At 42.1% G+C, this 5,586-nt stretch overlaps 1 long non-coding RNA gene across 1 annotated transcript; it reads left to right on the forward strand.

Annotated features, from left to right (window-relative positions):
* The first annotated feature begins 1,814 nt into the window (after positions 1-1,814).
* Positions 1,815-2,736, forward strand: LOC105869728 (uncharacterized). Its single transcript, XR_001153248.3, has 2 exons — positions 1,815-2,080; positions 2,343-2,736. It is a non-coding gene; the product is annotated as an uncharacterized LOC105869728 (long non-coding RNA).
* Positions 2,737-5,586: the final 2,850 nt, after the last annotated feature.

Raw genomic sequence — 5,586 nt, forward strand, 5'->3', positions numbered from 1 at the left:
GTCATTTTATCAAAAATACACCTGTACTCAAATGTTTATTGCAGCACAATTCACAATTGTGAAAATTAGTAATCAAACCAGTGCCCATCAATTCATGAGTGGATTAACAAAATGTGGTAAATGTATACCATGGACTACTATGGACTACTACTCAGCCATGAAGCAGGATCACTTAATGCCTTTTGTGACAATTTGGATTGAACTGGAGACCATTATCTTAAGTGAAGTATCTAAAGAATAGAAAATCAAACACCACATGGACGCACTATTAAATTGGAACTAACCAATGAGCACACATGTGCACAGAGGGAAATAAAAGTCAATGGAAATCAAGCAGGGGAGAAGGGGGAGAAAGGGATGGGCAAAAACCTACCTAATGGGTACAATGAACACTATCTGGTTGATGGGTACACTTTAAACCCTGGCACAAGCATCACAAGCATTACAAAAGCAATCCTTATATCCAAAACATTTGTACCCCCATAATACTTTGAAATAAAAACAAAATTCTTCAGAAGGAAGGAAAAGTATGTAGGTCAGAAACTTGAATCTACATAAAGAAAAAAAGGGTGTTAGAGGAGGCATAAGTGAAGGTAAAATAACTTTGTTTTTCTTATTCTTAAAAAAAAACAAAAGAAAGTAGCATACTTCTTTGTTTTGTTTTGTTTTGTTTTCTGCATCATCCAGGAAAGATTATCTAATTCTCCTGGTCATTCAACAACTGTTACAGAGGTCAGTGAGTTCACATGGTCACAGTTCCTGCACAATTGTCTATCAAAGCATATTTTTTCCAAGTATTTAATGGTATATTTCTACAACTAGAAACAAACCTTGAGGTCAGGAGCTATTGTGACTTTCTTTTTATATCTTTCTAGCTAATGGAAATATTGGGTCTCACATGTTATGAAGGAATGAATAAATGAAAAAATCAGTGAAAATGTTGAGTAGCTGAGAATATTTAATATGCTATAGTTCAAAAAACCTACATACTCTTTAATACAAAATAATTTCTTAAAAACCTAAAGGAGTGGGTTTTGAGGGATGCAAATTCTACCTCAGAAAGAGGTCTATAAAAGAGGTATTTGGGCAGGGAGCAGAGGAACATGTCCCCAAAGCCTCTGAAATCAGACCATGGGAGTCAACTGCATGCTCCAGCAATGGGTCTGAGTGTCATTGTAATACCCATGGGCATATATGCACCACCAACATAAAAATCTCTAGTTTCACCCCGAGACTGACTGACTTGCTCATTTACAATACTGCTACCCTATGCATCATGGCCTCTCTGGACCAGGCTGAGTTCCCAGCCTTTCTGGGCACTTCTGCCTAATTTACATGAATTTCCTCTGCTTAGACCCTCCCTCCCTGACCCTACTCTGCTTGGCAGGTCCTACAACATGGTGGGTAAATCTGAGATTTGGGAATTGGGATTTGGGCTGACCTGGCTCAAACCCCAGCTAATAATTTACTCTGTTGCCCTGGCCAAATTACCTCTCTGAACTGCAGTGTCCTTGTCTATAAAAAGGAGCTAATCTCATATACTTTACAGGGCTGCCATATGAAGTCAATGAGAGGATGGGAATTTGCCATGGAAGAGGTGGAGAGTTCAAGCTCTGCCCACGAAGGGAGATTCTTAGGAAGAATGCAAGCACTTATGTTCAAGAAAGATAAAATCAACAGAACACGAAAGGGAAAAATGGCATGTGAAAGAAAAGTTGCTACAGCACAGAGAAAAGAAGCTAGCATCTCTCTGCCCCTCACTGTAAGATTCTAAGGGTTCTTTCACTAGGGGGATTTTGGAATGTCTCAGGGATCCGGGTAGCAACTGAGGATGTGCCTCAGGTAAGGAAGCCACTTACTTCTGAAAGGAACAGAAATGAGTTCTCCTTCTACAGTTGTGATCTTGAGCTGGGTGAGCTGAGAAGGCACTTTTCACCCGCCACGCCAACTCTTCAGAAGTGTGGATGAAGCCAAAGAAATAATACGGACTGGGATTCTGTGACCTAGGAAATTTCTGTTTCTGTCTGACACTGACGTTTGTTCTATGAGACTGCCGGGCAGTAGCTAAATCTACAAACAGGTAACTGTGATAAGTGTATCTCTGCACTTTATTTCAATTTTTCCCCCAAAAGTTCTAGAAGGGGTTGAAGCAAAGGTGGGGAGAGTCTGGGTGCCCAAAGTAGGTGAAATCAGTGGCATGGGGAGATCCGTGTCAGGGTGCCCTGACAAGGGGGAGCACCCATGAAAAGGGCCTCGCACTGTGCCTAGCACCTGACAGGTGTTTAAACAGGGCCTGCTGTACTCGCTTCACTATGAAATAATCTTCCTTGTGTCATTTTTAGACCCATGAACCACCAAATGGACTCTCAACCATATTAAGTCGTAAGGCCATTAACTATGCAAGATGCTCTCCCTCAGCCTTTGCTTCCCGCCTCCTCGCTTGCCTCTTCTGCCTTCTAGAACATTTTCTACCATCTCCACTTGTTCCTCACACCTCCCTCCCCTCACAGCTTCCCCGCACACCCACACCCTGCAGCCTCCGCCCCAGCTGGCTGCCTGCCACCTCCAAGGCTCTGTGGGCCACCAGCCTTCCAGCTACCTCCCGACTGCTGCCTCCGCCATCACCCACAAGAAAACAGCTCTCAAAATACCCAAAAGAAGAGCTGCTGGCTGTTAGAGTTTGTCTTGAATGTTACTGCTTCTGAAAAATCAAAATAAACAACTTTTGAAAGCCCATTAATTCTGCAAGCGTCGGGCCTGAGATCACTTTCGGTTTGCGTTCTAATACACTCTAAAATGCCTCATGAAAATAATCTGGAGGCTGGTGGTCATGGATGTTGATTTCTTCAGGAGGGAGGGAGCAGTAAATAAGAATGTTCAGCACAGTTAATTGTAGCTGATCAGAGAAGTCATCCAGGCCAAAGCACTAAATATGGAGGAATCTTAGAAGGTAGCGCACTAGGAAAAGTCACCTGTCATAGCCCAGAAAGAGCACTGCAGGCAGACTTCTCACGACTGGCTCTTTGGCTCTTCTCACTGGGCCCCTCCAACCCATTTCGGTGCACACACAGCATGAATAATGCATGTTATGGAAAGCAGTGGAGAGGCCTTGAGAACAGAAGTGTTTTTTTTGAAACTTCTAATTAAAACCTATTTTGCAGCATTACAGCATCTTTATGTGTATTTAACTCTTCATTTTTATTGTGTCAGCCTAAGATCTCTGTATTCTATGTTGTCTATGTTTTGATGGACTTTATCTCTGTTGGCAGCTTTCAAGGCCATTAAAAGGAAATGAATTCATCTTGTGCTGCCATTTAATAATACTTTCATTTGGCTGTCATTAGAAGGCTCACACTTCACGTGTCCAAAACTGAAACTCTGACCTCCTCCCACTAAAATTAAATAAAAACCTCCAACCAGAGCCTCCCCCATGTCCGTGAATGAGGAAGTAGTCAATCTATTTCAAGGATACCAAGTGCAATGCCTCACATTCATGCCTGATGCCTCTTTCCCTCATACTTCGCATCCAGTCCGTCAGAAGATCCTGTCATCTCTGCCTTGACCATAATCTAGAAACCAACCACTCCCCACCCATCCAATGCTACCCCAAGGTCAGGACTGCCATCATCTCTGGCCTGTATTTATGACTCAATATTGCACTTTTGCTCCTTGACAGTGTATTCCCCACACGACACCCAAAAATATCCTTTTAAAGTGGAAATCAGATCATGTTCTGCCTTTGCTGAAAACCCTGCCATGCCTGCCATCTCCCCAGTGGTAAAGTCAGAAAATCCTTACAACTCCCTACGTATTACTTTGCGAGGGCTGCCATAACAAAGTACCACAGAAATTGGGTGGCTTGACAGAAATGTATTGCCTCGCTGTTCCAAAGGCTAAAAGTCCAAGACGAAGGCATCCCCAGAGTTGTTTCTTTCTAAGGCCCATGGAGGAGAATCTGATCCACGGCTCTCTCCCAGCTGCTGGTGGTTTGCTGGCCGTCATGGGCGTCCCTTACCTTGTTAGAAGCATCATCCCAGTCTTTGACTTGGCCTTCACGTGGCGGTGTTCTCCGTGTGTGTGTCTGGGTCCAGATTTCCTGTTTTCATAAAGACATCAGTCATAGTAGATTAGAGGCCCACTTCAGCACGACCTCATTTTAACTAATGACATCTGCAATGACCCTATTTCCAAAGAAGGTCACACTCTGAGGTGATTAGGGATTAGGACATCAACATACGAATTTGGAGGGAACGTGGAGTCAACAGAAAACCACTGTAAAGGCCCATGGAAACTGACCTCCATCCCCCTCTTTCTCTGACTCCTGCACCGCCACTGGCTCACTTCACTGCAGCCACAGGCCTCCTGGCTGACCACATGCAGCCCGGGACATTTGTACTCACTGTCATCTCTGTCTGGGAACCCTGTTCCCTCAGCGTGTCTAACTTTGTCAACTTCTTCAAGTTTTTTCTCCAAATGTTTTCTGCTCAATGAACTCTACACAGACCATTCGATATCAAATTGAAACCTAAACTCCCCCCTAACACACTTCCAACCCGATTTCCCTCGCTCTATTTTCCTTTCCATGGCACTTACCACCTTCCAATATCATATGTGATTTATCATTATCATGATTATTTTTAATGTTTATATCTGTCTTCCCCTACTAGAATGTAAGCTCCCATATTTTTGTTTGTTTTATCCGCTGATGTATTCTAAGTCCCTCAAACCAGACCTGGAACAGAGTAAGCTGTCAAAAATCATTTGTTGAATAAACAAATGATATGTAAATTCATAAATTCTTCTGATTCATAAGGAAAATTATGAATTGGGCAGAGCTCTTTCCCTAAGAAATCCTAAAGAAACAGTTTAAGAGTAGCGAACTCTAAAGAAGAGTCCCCAGAGAGGCACAAAATTTTTCAACTGTAATATATGAACTCGGTGGACCCAAGGACGTGTCCATTTCACCGAACACTACAAATTGTGTAAGAAACAACCTTGATCAATTTAGACAAGGTAAATCAATCAAGCAATTTAGGCTGGAAATTCACTTTACTATTTCTGTTTAGAATTTTGAATTAACCATTTTGATTCCACAGACAATCAGAAATTCCAAATAATTCTTCATTTTATTTGGAGCCATGTAGACAGGAGAAACCCTTACAATGGGGTGTTTTTGTTAAAACGTGTGAACAGACTCCTACTACAATAGGTCACACTGCTAAAAATAAACAAATAAATAATTGCACTTCAAGATTTGACAGTCCTTGCTGCAGGAAGCCAAGTGTAAGTAATAAAATTTATTTTAAGCAAAATGTTCTTCAGAGGAAAAAAATATAGAGGTATGCTTAGGGTGATAAAAAATGTAAATGTCATTTTGTTTTTAATGTTTTTCATTCAGGAAGACTCAGAATGGACTCAAATCCAGGGGTATTACATTTACAGTTTATCTGTTCATCAGAGTTGGTGTTTCTGTCATAATGCTGGTAGTTTCACACCGAGCCACCTGTACTCTCACCTGCTGTCCATTTCTGAATTGATTGTGCAGGGTTCAGAGGTAGACTTTTCCTGCAGCCTGGGTGCTTTTAT

The sequence above is a fragment of the Microcebus murinus genome, chromosome 13 (genome assembly GCF_040939455.1).
Source record: "Microcebus murinus isolate Inina chromosome 13, M.murinus_Inina_mat1.0, whole genome shotgun sequence".
NCBI classification, from domain to species: domain Eukaryota; kingdom Metazoa; phylum Chordata; class Mammalia; order Primates; family Cheirogaleidae; genus Microcebus; species Microcebus murinus.